Genomic DNA, 15,372 nt, shown 5'->3' on the forward strand with positions numbered 1-15,372 from the left:
AGATCAAAAGCCCTTCAAAAACATCACTGGTCCAACATCTAGAGGAATTGATGTAAAAGTGTATGATAAATGTTTGATGCGCAGTGGATTTGAACCTAGAGATGGGGCCAAAGAAAGCGAGAAAGTACATTTTGAACAGCTGTTCTCACTATACTCCATTCCCAGGAGAAATTCTCTCGCTCCCTTTCAGGCCGAGGACCTGAAAGCCTTTCTCCTCACATCAGAAAACTGACTGCTTCAACGTGCTGATTCTCCCATCTACTTCCACCATGACTAGAAGGACGAGGAGGAAAGAGGGTGACAAGATGAGCGAGGGATAGGGAGGGAGAAATAGAGTGAGATATCCCTGCAGGCTCTCGTCAGTTCCAGGCCATTAGCTCTCCCTCACTGGGACTTTGTTTACAGGCGGACATAAATAGAATTCTCCTCCTTTATCTGAAGCGCCATCCTGTGCCACTGATGAGGGATGGGGCTTCAGACCGGAGCCTCTCAGACAAGCGGTCAAGAAAAAGGCGCTATGATCTAACAGCCAAGAGATAGTGCGCATTAAGAACTGGTCACACAGGGCTCGTCTTACCGTGAGGGGGAAGAGCTTCACGTATTCACAAAAGAGCGCAATGCGCCACACTAACTAATGGTAGAGGATGTCACCCACACAGAAACTTGCAGACTGTAACTAACTTTAGGTGGAAACTAGGAGTCACGACTGAAAACTGTTAGAAAAAACAATTACACTATCTTGGGAACTTGAAATGAGAGTATTTAAGACTTTTCATGTAGTGGCTTATTTGAATGGTCCTTGAAGGGAATTGGTTAAAAAGTTATTAATCAATTCATCACTCAGATCGTTTGATTGTTTTCGAGTAGTGAACAATATTTTGTTGAATAAAAGAAAAACTTGCATTGAAAATTTATTTTTAGCATTCGCTTCAATGAACAGGTTAAACAATTATTAACTGATTAGTTACAGTAGTTATTATTAGTAGTTAAATATTCAATACAGTTGTTTTTAAATTAGTTACAGACTGCCAAATGTTGCTTTTTTATGGTCGCAAAATATTGTTCACATAATTTGTTCAATATGAAAAGGTTGATTTAGAAAAAAAAAGAAAAAGTAAATGGATTGCACAACATTTTCACAACATGTTCGATTTAGTTAAATTATGTTTTTTTCTATTGCCTTCAAATAGGTTTTGTAGATTGTGTCTATAAAATGTTGCAAGCAACTCATTTACTAGCAGTTACTAACAAGTAACTCATTTCATTGTTACAGTTCGACAAAATCATTCAAAAGAACCGTTTCAAAAGTTTCAGACATCACTATAGGAAAAAGAACCGCTCCACAGTTTAGTGCTGAGTACAAACCACTTTCTATTAAAAACGTTCTGAAAATGATATAAGTTGACAGCATTACTTGGAAATCGGGATTAAACATGAAAAATCATACAGAGGAAAAAAAGAAAAATTAGGAACCATCTGCTGCTCACATCTCTGCACATTATTGGTAAACAGGCACAGAGGGAGTGTGTGTGCGCATGTTTGGTGTAAAGCACATAGCGATGCTCCGACACACTCTCATATTCCTCCGAGAGAGACAGACACACGCGCAGACAGACTACTCCAGCTACACTTCCACAGTTACTGCCCACAGCAGAATCTGATTGGCTGAGACAAGATGACAGCTGGACAGATGTTCCAGAGGAGGCACACATGGGAGGTTAGAACGTGTGCGCTGTGTTTTCAGCATGTCTGCATTCTGACTCCATGAACAGGAGAGCTGTCACAGCCGGTCTCACAGACGGATCCCATGGAATCGGCGCGGAGCCGCTTGAGCGAGGGACAGGATGAGGACTGAGACAGAACTGTAGGACACATCCAAACCTTCCAAAACCACATCCGTCGACTGCAATTTCATACGCCAGTCATGCGGATTTTAATGTGAAATGCAAATCAAATGATAATGGCTAACTTTAAACCTAGCCCTGCATTTACGCCAGCATCTCATTTGTTTCTGATCTATGAACCGTCAAAGAGTTCAGACTGATATTTATCAATAATTAAGCCATATCCTCTAACCATTACCTATCAATATAAATAACTTGTGTACATTCAAACACAAGACAGATAACAGATCAGCAAATGTGCCCAACGGAGCACAGTAAACCATCACCAGTTCAAAGTTCTGTGTTTCTAAGACTAAAGACAACTGCTAGGCCAAGCTACACTCAGAATAAGCCTAAACAAATATCATTCTGAAACGGTGTATTACTATTCACAAATGAACATTTCCAGCAGTAAACCACTGAAGAATCTGCTTATTTGAGATGGTTCAAACTGCAATTAAGGTGTTTCCAAGCCCAAAAGAAATCAAAACTGAAATGTCAAATTAAAAGCAAGAGATCCTTGATTTTTAACCAGAGTCTAATTTAGTCTTTGAGGCTCTCGGGAAGCTCCAAATTAATTTCATCCCAACCTGGAGAAGCAAGAGGAAAGGCTTCAAAGCTGGAGAGATAATTGGCCGCACACAAATTATGCCTGAAACTCGGCACAAGCTAAAAGAACATCAATGACTTTCGTTAGGAAAAGGCAGTGTGTAAATTGGGGTCAGGCTCAAGAAGCACACATGCACGCGCAATCACGCATACAGGGGAGGTTGCAAACGTGGGGTTTTATAAACAATAAAAAAAAGCCTCTCCTGTCTACCTTCTCGGCAAGTCAGGTCTGGAGATAAAAACACTCGGCTTTATGCCAACCATATCTGCCAGACCTCCCATCTCCCTTAAGCGGCGCAGGCAGTTCATTAGTCCGTGGAGGGTCAGCAGTTCCGAGAAGGGTCTGTCTGTGTCCCGCTGCCCGCAGTACTACAAACCACGACGCTGCAAGTTAGGCTTACAACAAGTTACGCCTCCAGTGAAAAAACAAGCGTGGATGCCATTGACTAAAACAATCTTTTGAAGTAAATTATTTTATGTTTTATGTATGAAACGTTTGGTGTAAGGCTAACTTAGGCTATATTGCTTTCGAATCTTATGAGGTAGGAATAACAGTGATTAGTAAAACATGAAATAAATTATATAATCAAATTAATACAGAATTATGTTAATTATAGCTAAAAACCTACCCCCTTAACCCTAAACCTGCCCTTTCCATAAAATGAAAATTTACTGTAAATTTCACAATTTAAATACTTAAACTGAGAAAAACAAACAGGATGACTTACGGCATCTAGTGATCTATGTAATACAATCTTATCACTAGGTAAAAAGCGAGGAAAGTGAAGTAGAAGAAGAGTGGTACTTTTGACGACATCAGCGAATCCAGAGGGATGCGCTCTGATGACATCCCGAGTTACTGTTTCACTGTAGGGGGCGTAACTTGTAGTAGGGGAGTGGTTTATAGTCCTGCGGGACGCAGTCGCAGTTTGGCATTTCCACCACCAACCTAATCAAAATGTTGATAAAACCTAAGTCCACAAAAAGAACACAACAAATGAGCCGATAAGGGTGCCATGTCCTCATCACCGTGCAGCAGTTGTCATATCAAGGACCAAAGTTCTCTGGGAATAAGTCATCTACAGTTTTTCGAGTAAGCAGTAACTGCTCAACAAGGCTGATAATGCAAAAGTACTTTGAAAAGGTAGCCATTTGTGCATTTTAAATATACAAACCAATTATTTTTTAACCTTTTTGTAATTAAACAAACCAATGAACTGACATGCTAATCGAAAGATTCCCCAGTGCTTTTCTTCAAATAAATATGGATTTCACTAAGGGAATCTTTTCATTGAAACAAACAGTTAAAATGAACCAATACACAAAAACGCTCAATTAAATTTTGATTTAATTCTTATTTAATAAAATTTGGGATTTTTTATTATTTAGGGGTTTAAATGAGTTTAAAAAAATGTAGGAGCCCAAAAAAGCGAAAGTGAATGGACAATAGAAGGTACCGGGACATGACGGCAGCTGAAATCTAACCCACACAAGAACTACAGCATCTACAATCTCAGGCCGACAGTTCCAAATTGATGCAATTCTAGAAATATTTCTATTAGTCTTGTATACACCTGCCCGCCATTAGGCAGGTTTCAGAGGATTACAGAGGACACATAATTATACATGACATCTTTGAGAGATAAAAGTGATTACGATGGATAAAAGGTTGGTGGCGGGTGACTAAAAATTGCTTAGCAACCAGTCATTATCCCTCCCCCTGAGGAGAGCGAGGTGACGTCCATCCGTAACCCCCCCCCCCCCCCCCCCAAACAAATACAAACAGTGATAAAAAGTGGCGCAATAGCTCTTGACACACAAATAGGTTAACACAATAAAGCTGCCTATGCCTGGCTCACTCGAGGGAGGAAAGCAATTCCAGCAGCAGGCAGGAGGTAATAAAGCAGGAGGTTTGGAGGTTTGTGTGTGTGTGTCCATCCAGTCTTAGTCCTGAGCTCCTGTGCTCGAGCAGAGGAAGGCGTGCAGAAAAGTAGACGCCTGAGGGCCTAATATCACTGTTGGTTTAGAACCTTTTGACAAGAGCAATAACACTGGCCAAGAATGGCAGAAACCCCAGCCTACAGCGGCGGAGCGCTGTACAGAAATAATGGCGTTACATTAGAGGCTTGTGTGCGCTTTGCTGTTCGCCACTGTCTCTGAACAATAACATTAACATGGGGGAAAAGCCCTATGCAATGGGTTTTTCAATCACAAACCAATCGAAGGAGTGAGATATTGTATTCCGACCCATTTACGTCATCAACAATTAGACATCTACGCCTGGCAATGTGTGATACAAATTTCTAGAGTTTTTATTATAACGCGTTGCATTCCCAGCACACAGCGTGAAGTCACCAGCAGGGGTGTGGGATTGCTAATCGCAAATGGCCGAGGCCGAAGGCATTGTTTCCTGCAGTCGGTGGAAATTTCATTACCTCTCGAATACACTACAAGCTGACTAACTGCCTTTATGAAACACACGGCGTGAACAATATAGATTGCATAGTATTTGAAGAGATTCATGGCAATCTAAGTCGCCGCCAATGACACCTTTGTTCATTGTCACTCGCATTCAAGCGAAAAGAATCAACTTTTGTCTTTGTGGCTACGGTTAAGAGTGTAATTAAAAGTGTTAAACTTTCATCCACACCACATGACAAAACCCATTTTCCCTGGCAGTAAACTAAACAGGATTTGTAAACTGGTCACAGTCTAAGGCTCTCACTACATTTTAATAGCCTTAATATGTTGGAAAAATAACGCAAGCACACATTTCCCCCCCCCCCCCACATTAAAGGCTGCCCACCACAATGTTAATAAATAAAACTCAGAAGCGCAGTGGGAGTATGATATTAGTCACACCCTCCGTCAGACAACCTTGCTAGTAAATAGAGGCGAATAAATACACTATTCATTGTACCTCCACAAAATGATTTTGTACGCAACGATAACAGTTAACGTTTCACAGATCATTTGCTGTATATGTCTCTTTCAATAGCACTAAATACAGAAGATAGGCATTCTATTGGGAAGGAGACTGACTGACAGACGGATAATTGAGCTTTGACTTCCAGGGCAGTCTGTCTTACCCTCCTGGGGGATTAGGAGAACTTTCCACTTCGTGAGAACACCAGGCACTCTGTTTTGAGATGCAGTAAGCCCTATCTCATGCATGTGTCATGTCCTATCAGTGAGCTCCATATGTTTAAACAATAACACCGTTCTTAATAATAACAGGGTTGACATAGTTTAAGGGTCAACAGGAGCATTGTAATGATCCAAGATAAGCTATGGATTTCAAGTCGAGGGAGATGTGTTGTGAGATGACAACAGTTGTGTTGTGAGAGATTGTGAGAGATGTAACACTTGTGTGAGCGTAGGCTGCAAATATAACAAATCAGCACAGGAAACACAAACAGGCCTTAAAGGAATGATTAAAGCAAAAATTTAAATTCTATTGTCATTTATTCACCTTCATGTTATTCCAAACTGTATGATATTCGTTCTTACCCAGCAGGGCTGCACGATATATCGAAATATTGCAAATGTACATTTCGCAATAGCTTACGATAACTGAATTATTTTGGTGCTTCAAAAGATACCGAATTTTCCAAGTTTTAGGTCAACACAGACAGCAGAGAATAGACTGGACACATGACTGTTACATACACGTGACATGTTTAATGTTATTAGGCGCAATAAGCAAAATACTCGCGCTCAAGAAGCCACCTCTCGGACAGCACGTAAAGTTCTCTTCCGCAGCTTGTAATGGCCGAACACTTAAAATTGTCAAAATGCCCATCTAGTGAGTATTCACATAAATGCAGTCAGTTATGGAGTGAACAGTGGAAGAAGAAAAAAAACGAGAGTGTAACATTATATTTGACCCGTGCAGCTCTTAAAGTGACAGCAGCCTAATAAACCTGTGTGCTTAATGTTAATCAAACAACAAAAGACAAAAAGTTTAATCACTCACTGCTCTTAACTGAATAACTTTTGTAGCTTTAATAAGAATCAGGGTATACTTAATTCACAGTTAAGACTAAGCAGTGTTTTATTTTTTACATTAGGCTTATTTAACAACAGAAATTAAATAATTAAAAGTAGGCTAGTTATATTGACACTGAAGTTAAAAATGACACTTTTTATGAAATGGTACCATAAAACACTGCTGCTCATTTTCAGAAGTTGTAGGGATGCTTTCTTCTGTCAAAAAGAATTTGAAACATGTATGTTGGTTATATCATTTTCAGTTTTTAAATATAATTTTAAAAAATGTAGGCCTACACACTTAAACACAGTTTTTACACACGCATTATTTAACAAGTTATCGCAGATCACATTTTTCTTCAATATCGTGCACCCCTAATACCCTGCATACAAAAAATATTTTGAAGAATGTGAAGAAAAAAATGAAAGCATATGGTTACCAAGGGCTGTTCAACTCCAAAAGGGGCAAAAACATTTTTTAAATGAGTTTGAATTGAGACAGCAAACAGGGTGCAAAATTGTAGCTCGGATTTTAATGTAACGATTTTTTTTTTTTTTTTTTTATCAAATATGAAAAGAACGAAATAGTAATTTTTTACTAGACACGCAAAGTTTGTCAAGACAAATCTTGAATGTGGACAAAACACTGAGAAAGTTTTTAAAAGAAAGACAAAATGTCTAAAAAGTCTCATTTAGAAGTTTATAGGCTTTATGGGTGGAGAGAACAGCACATAAGATGTAGGCCTATGCTTTTGTTGTATGTAAAAGTGCAATACAAACATTCATTAAAATGTCGCTTTTTGTGTCTGGAGAAACATGAGGGTGTGATTTTTTTTATTTTTTGGTGAACCATCCCTTTAAGTAATGGAGAAAAATATAGTCTAAAAACACTGCAGCTTTGGATTGCAAGGATGGTTTCATTACAGCATGTCACAATGATGAAATAAACCATGGGACGGTATGAGAGTCAGGATATTACCCAAATCTTTCGCAAAAATGGGGTAAAGAACAAAGATATCTGCAACGGCATATAACAGAGCTACACTGAAAGCATTTCGCTGAATTATGCTGGCAGAGAAACAACAGTGAAGGGAGTACAAAGAAACTAACTGAAAACACTAAGCCGTAACTCATGGAAATTGAACTGCTCCCTTTACAAGGAGAAACAGGATGCACTATGAATTCTCCAGAAAAGTTCTTTTAAAAAAAACACACTCCCGTAATTCTCAATGACTGATGCCCAAGCAAACTTTTCAGTCCTTCAGGAGAAGCGAGCAGGGCCACTTTCCCAGCATCCCCCACTGTCCACCAGCAGGAAATCAATTTACCCAGGAGGCCGATTACACAGCCGTTTGTTTTTAGGGAGAACAATTTGCCCTTCAAAGGGGCACTCTTTGAATATGATTCCTGTTCGCTAGTGTGATTAGCTGTGAAGCAGAGAGGATGTGAAGCTGTACACCATTTTATCTGCCGTTTTTCCTCAGAGCCATTAAATGACAAACATGCCACAGGTATCTCTCTAAGCCTAAAGGGGGAAAAACAGCTCCTTCAAATGCTCAAAGAGAGGGAGGCGTTGAACGCTTGATGGGAAGCGTTCAAGAATAGAGCTGTGATCTGCACTCAAAATCCACTTTATTTCACATTTTTCACAGGGGAATAATACAACAGACTTTTCAGGCCTTCTTCAGTGTGCTAAATTCTCTAATCCCTCCACCCACTAAACAATGAATTCATTACATTGACGTCATCAAAACTGGCCAATGTTAAAAATCACTCACTTAATTAAATGTGTTCAACAGCAATTATCCACACACAAAATGACCTTGTTAAACGCATTACCTCCACCAATAATTTTCATGAATCACAAGACACAGTTTTACACTGAGCACAATCACAGAGTATCCCAAAAAAGTTTTTAAAAGTTTTTAAAAATATAATTATGTATTTAAAAGTTGCAAAATGGATTCATTTGGAGACTTCGAAATCAGCAGAGATAGGCAGGCAATGCAAAACAAAACAAAATCTTACAAGTTATTACTTAGCTTCAACACTAGTCTGTTTTTTTCCCTCCGGTCTCGACTTGGTCTCGGTCTTGGTCTCGACTTGGTCTTGGTCTCGACTTGGTCTGTCTTGGTCTTGGTCTTGTCTTGGTCTCGATACCCTCTGGTCTTGGTAGTGTCTTGGTCTTGGTCTCGGTTTAGGCGGTCTTGACTACAAGTCTAGTTGCTCTATCCTCAACAGAATGTAAAAAGAGGAGATTCTGGCCAAACTTTCCCCCCAAAATTTGCCGATTCCAATGTTTTGAGAACTACGGAGAAGGCAAAAACCTTCAAAAAGATTTGTGAAATCATCATCTCCTTGAAGTTGCAGAGATGCCAGAGAAGGAAGGACCTCGGAACGGCTAAATCAACAAGCTGCAGCCCAGCAGCGTCTCATCTGGATGAGGATAAAGCTGGTGAAATTGAAACTGCAGCGAAGCAAAGGTCAAGTAAACAACAACAACACAAGTTATCCTGAAATTCCATTTAGAGTGGCGCATCTTGACACCATTTCCATGCTTGGATTTTCTTCCCGACACTTTTAATCAATATCACCTATGAAAGCAACACGGGCTGAGCCTTTTATGTAGCGACAGGGGAGAAAGGAATGCCATAAAGAAGAAGGAATCAAACAGCCTCCACCGCAGGTGTTGCGCGTTAACAGATGTTGGGAACATTAGCATTGTACGAACGGCTAGGGGAATGGAGTGGGGGAGAGAGGACAGGAATTGTGGATTACCAGGGGCACAGATATAATAGCTCTTCCGGAACAATGGCACCTCCTTAACACTCAATACTCGCAGGAGGAGCTCTGTAGGAGAGCAGTGAGACAGGAGCATTCACAATCCATTCACCGCACTTTCACAACTAACAAAGACATTTTCTTTTGACACTCTTTTCTATTCTATATTTCTCAGCAGCCACGGTAAATTGGTCTATTCATTTTTCAAAGTACCAGTGATTTAAAAAAAATGCACAAGATGGAGACCCATTCTTTTGGTGAAGGTAAAAGGGACCAGTAAGTTTAGACACTTTTTGTGTGTGCTACTCTGGGTACCAGGGCTTCCATTTTGAACAATGCCATGGGCGACAGCTGAATATGGGACAAGGTCGACATCAGGTCCCGCCACAACCTCCCCTAACCTGGGTTAAAATTCAACTGAACCTCAAAAGAAGACAAACATATGGTTTAGATGGCAATGACCTCTTGAACATTACCAGAAAACAACAAAAAGAGAATTAAACAACACAAAATCCCATAAACAAAACCAATCACATACATGTGCATGTTTCCTTCATACATGAACTTACGATACTTCAATCATCCCGTCAAAACTAGAATATAAGAACGAGGCCGTGTCCCAAGCTTTGAGAGATAGATAGATGTTTGCACCTAATGACCCACTGTTTGGACGCTCCACAGAGATAAGTTCAAGGACCATGTCCTGCCCCATCCATCCAACTAACTGCTCTACCAACCCGCCCGAAAAAAAGGAATGGGGGTTAAACGCAAGAGTGCTTGTTTTAGGCCACATTTCATCTCTGAAAGATGTGTTACTGTAAAAGCCTATGGTTAAAAAACAGAAAAAAAAGCATGTGTATGCAGGCTACTCACTGTTATCAATTTCAAGACAGAAAGGTTTCATTATACGACCAGGGACCTACTAGGACTATACTAGCTGAGACAATACCTAAAAACAGATTAATATATAAGGCAGGAAATTAAAGTTTTGCTAATATAACGATATTCATGAGCGAAGCCCTCGCTCTCCCTGGTTTTAATAAGAAAACGGTCGAGTGATTTCACCCCATGGCCATCAATCAATCAATCTACATACTTATCTCTATATTCAAATGAACAGCGCACACTTCTTTAATAATATCCTTCTGAAATTAAACTATCCATCAACATCTGCGGCAGAGGCAGAAACGGTGAAACGGGTACGAGTTTAACTTCATACCTCTGGAAATTCGGTCTTGATTTAATCTCATTAAGATCTTTCCCGCTCAATAAGGTAAGCAGAGGTTGAATTGAGCCCAAACAGCATTTCTCCATCAAGAGAAACCTTTCTGCTGACGGTGGAACAATAAACTGTTTTTTTTGGATGGCTTTCAGGGCATGAAATCCTTCCAAAACATCTTGCCATCAGTTTATCGTCAAACTCTTCGTAATGACTTTGTGTGGAAAAGTACCTACAGCACACAAGGACAAATGCAAGTTTGACTCAAAACTAATAATGTGTGCAAATGTGCCAATGTGATCGAATCAGATGTGGAAAAAGTCAACAAAAACAAGAAACTGACAAAACAGAAAAATTAAATAACCTATGAAAAATGAGAAACAATGCTAAGACAATTCAGTGACCTAAATATTAGACCACACCATCTCGCCACCAGCTATCTCCCCCTCTCCCCCACGCACGCTCGGCTCAGTTGAGATTAGCATTATGCTGGAAGCTCTATTTGTTTAGGTGAGATCGAGCCACAGAGCTAATACCGGGCCAATTTGCTCAGCGGGTCACGGATGTGCAGCAGGAGTAGGAAATGAGGCAACTCTGGCCCCCGGAGGTGAACCTTTCCACTCGTACATCACTGAATGTTTTATTCAATAGAGTGGTGAGCATACTCCTTGACAGGTGCTGTCTCCACGGGTGGAGGGAGTCGCAGCCCTCAGAGTGAGGGACTCTGCTGGGGTAATGAGGCTGCCAGGCCCCGAGGAAGACCACATGCTGGAGCCGAGCTAAGAGCCAGAGCCCTAAGCCTCCAGAGTGATGACTTGCAGAGTGGAACGTCCACCATGGAGCAGGGGGCCAATCGCATTAGTCAGAGCAGCGGAGAAATGACGGGGGGCCTCGTGAGACTTAAATTGTGATGTATGGGGAAGAAGAAAAAAAACCTCTCTTTTCTGACAGACAATCAATATGCATACTCACACCGGTCTAAATATAACGTTTTTTTTTTAATCAGCTACTTATTTTGCAATGTTAAACTACTTGGACTGCCTTTAAGAATAAATTAATATTTAAAAAATGCCTCGGTTCAGGCTGTTTTGCATTAGATATTGATTGTCCAAGGAGGACTAACATATCTTAAGCATAAAAAGCAGCACAGCTCCAGCTCTTAAGATTTAAGGTGCCAAACACTCTTAAAAAAAAAAGGTTACAAAATGTGTTTTTTTTGCAGCAATACCATAGAATAACCATTTGGGGTTCACCAAAGAGCCATTCGGTGAACAGAGAACCATTTTTTTCAGTGTGAAGATTTTAATAATCTAAATCTAAAGAACATTTTTCCATTAAAAAAGAAACTTTTGTGTAATAGAAGTATTATTTGAATGCTATAGGTTCTTCATGCAAACGCACTGATACTGATAAAGAACCTTTGTTTAGGACATTCAGGGTGGGCCAAACCCACAGGGGACCTGGGGGGAAAAAAACTTTTTGCCAACTATTGTTGTTAATCTCAGAAAGACTGCAAATAGTGGGTTAAAGTCTCTGATAATAAAAACACAACATTTGTTTAGGCCAACTTATCTGCCTTCATGGACAAATAAAACCCAGGCTGCAGTCTAGCCAGTATCAGAGGGTTCACCGATTAGATTTCATAGATATAGGATATGCAAAACGTCAGTTCTTGGAAACTGCAAACGATGCATGGAGAAGGAACAGCTGACATCCGAGTGCTAGGATAATAGCTTTACATGAAAAGCCTGTTGACGCCCAAGCCCGCCATCCAAATGGGCCCTAAACAAAGCATTTTAATCAATCAAACTTTCCACATCTTGCCATGAGCCCCCTCCTGAAAGTCAAGCTTCTACCCAAAACATTTCAGGGGGCCAGTGCCCCTGAGGCAATCTGAGGTTAAGTGCCTTGCTCAAGGGCACAACTGTGATAACTTGAACCTAACCCTTCACTTACCAGCCCAGAACTTTAAAGCTACCGCACTGCTATTTAAATTCAGTAGTTAGAGATTAAGTCATAAAGGAAATCATTGACACACTCTGTGCTGAAACTAAGACGAGGAGGTGATGGAAAAAACTTTCACACCTTTTATTCAGATCCTCTCGCCTGCCATCGTGTTGTAACCAGATTTTATGCTTTGAGCGCATTCATCCTGTCAGCGTACTCTTTAAAAACACCCATAGTGCACATCAAAGCGCGTCCTGGGGCCATTCAGCGCCCGACACCTCCATTTTTACTGCACTTCCTTTCTTTATTGCAGGTAAAACCTTGATACAAAGGTTGTATGTTCTGTCAGGGGCCTAAAAGACGCCACCCGATATCACTTCACACGATTAAATGACGACAAACGTGGAGCGTTATTCAAATGAAGCTAATCATTGCTGAAAATCACCATCCAGTCAAAGGCGATTCTGTTGCTTATAGTCAAAGTTGCCATAACACATTTTGCATTATAGAGATTTCACTAGTTGCACTGTAACTGTACACTTCTTTGATAATTTAACGCTCAAATTGAGTTTAATTGTGTATCCTACATTGTCATGTTTTTTTTTAACAACAACAAAATCACTAGTCGCTAAAGGTATTGTTATCATGATAAAACTGTGTATGAACCACTGCTGCTATTTAAAAAAAATATATATCATATTTTTAACAATACTTTTTTAAAAGATATCATTTTTTTTGAAAGGGCACTAATCTACTGTAGGCTATTAGCCTACTGCGGCTTGAAGTGTAGGCTACGTCTCGAAGAGCGTTAAATTGTGACAGCTGCGAACTTAAAAACCAGTAAAAGCCTAATTATGGGTAAAACGATAGGTCTTTAACATGCATATTTTCATTGAAAGATCAATTAAGGCTGAAATTATGAGTAGGGGAGAGTATATTTACCATAAATCGCTCTGTGGTGCTGACTAGATTTCCATGCAGGTTTGTGATGACAGGACTGTGGGAACGTAACGCGGCCGAAAGAACAGAGGAGGGCAAACGAGGGGGAAAAATCAATAATATCTCATTCTGTTCTTAGATGAAGTGGAAAAATGTATAATCCCTGGTATATTCAGTTGACTTATTATGAGTTCCTTTTATATGCGTTTTTCACGCGCGTAAAAAAAGAGGAAAAGTCGTCCAAAAACAGCTTCTTCTGCAGGATCGATGGGCAGTTTTTGCTTGCCTTTAGGTTAAAATTTCTTCTTATTTTTTAACGAATCCGATCTGTGTTTTTGTTAGGCGACAGCGGGTCAAGTGAGGAGCTGTTCCCCCAAAAAACGCCGTCTGTCAACTGCGCTCCGGTAACTGCGTTTTGAACTATCGTAAATGATTCGGTCAGGATTTTTCTTTACCCGTTTACTTACTGGAATAATCTCCGAGTGAGGCTTAGTAGGAAATTGCAAACTCCAGTAATAACGACAGCTTTTCTGCTGACACGAACCCGATAAATAAATAAGTGCTTTGCCAATTAAATAAACTGCGATTCGCAAACGTCCTTAAATCCAAAACAGCGAACAGACTTTGGCGTATACAATCAAGAGGAATGTTTTATCCACGGAATATACTAGAAAGCCCTCGTTGTGTTTAAGGCGATATTCCTTGAAAAGAAGAGCAGGTGCGGGAATTTAGTATACGCCGTTTAATCCTGGGGAAAAGAGAAATCACCGTTCACTTCCAGCGGTTTTCTTCATCCCCTTGCTCGGAAACCTTCCGTCGCGATTTCAACTCCGACGTCCGTCTAATTATTCCTCTGAAGGAGTCCAAAGGGTGCAGCTCTTGTTCATATTAATATCAAGCAAGAATGAATGAACTTAAATCAATAATATGTCTATATTCCGCGTATCTGTGACTCTCTCATAGGCACTGCGCCTCAACCCCTGCGCCGGGCTGCCAAGACTGACAATAACCCGGAACGGTGCAGACTCTCACGGCTCCACCGACCGCCCACCAGCCAATCAGCGCTAAGGGGGAATTTAAATATTCCCACGGGTCGGCCAATCATGGGTAATTGAGGGCTGTTACCACGGTGACGCTGTCAGCGTCCAAACGTCAAGTTTATTATTTGAGAAATTATAAACGCTCAGGGACTGGACAGTGATCTTGTGAAACTGGGGACGGCTTTAACAACGGTTATAGGCACCCACGGCAACCAATAACCAAGAAAGTTGAACTATTTATTGACATACACAACAGGGTCAGTTAGAAATATTCTTATAGGCTAGTATACTCGTATACTTTGACCCCATAAAGGCTGTATTCTCATACATTTGTAGGCTAGTAGCCTAACTGTTATGTGGTAAAGTAGGATGTGTGCGCCATATGACCTGCCTACTCGTTAATATCGAAGTACTACTACTAAATAGACTATTTAAAAAAATAATCAAAGTAGGCCTAGAATAGGCCTATGGCTTTTATGCAGTTGCCGCACCTCCGTTTCTTGCATAAATCATTTTCTCGTTTTAAAATGCTGCTTTTCAGCCAGTAGGAAATTATGCAGTGTAATATGACATTTGACACATTTGTTTTGTCTCGCGCATACATAATTCATTACCTTAAGTCGCCTCATGCAGCCAGACCGCTCGCGTTCAATCTATATTGCAAATTGCGTCCACTCTAATCAAACTTGAGCAAACACGTGCAGAATGTTAGTCGAGTCATCTGCCTATGGAATCAACAGATAAAATGCTCTCCCACACGCATGTCATAGCTGGAGCTCAATTGATTACCGATGGATTGTTCTCAGAGAGATGAGATTGCATGGTCACCAGGTAAAGGAAAGAGTGGAAAGGAAAGAAAACACAATAATTGGGCTACAGCTGTTCTATAATAGCTAAAAATAGCTATATAATAATAATAATAATAATAAAAATAGCTATTCTAATAATAATAGCTATTCTATTC

General features: G+C 40.3%; 1 protein-coding gene across 1 annotated transcript in view; it reads right to left on the reverse strand.

Annotated features, from left to right (window-relative positions):
* Positions 1-14,379, reverse strand: part of fam222aa (family with sequence similarity 222 member Aa) — a 60,434-nt gene extending 46,055 nt beyond the window's left edge. The window contains exon 1 of the mRNA XM_056263849.1: positions 13,372-14,379. The gene's annotated coding sequence lies outside the window, so the exon portion shown is untranslated. The remainder of the gene's footprint in view (positions 1-13,371) is intronic.
* Positions 14,380-15,372: the final 993 nt, after the last annotated feature.

This window comes from Rhinichthys klamathensis, unplaced genomic scaffold, assembly GCF_029890125.1.
Source record: "Rhinichthys klamathensis goyatoka isolate OS25496 unplaced genomic scaffold, OSU_Roscu_1.1 h1tg000210l_1, whole genome shotgun sequence".
Lineage (NCBI taxonomy): Eukaryota > Metazoa > Chordata > Actinopteri > Cypriniformes > Leuciscidae > Rhinichthys > Rhinichthys klamathensis.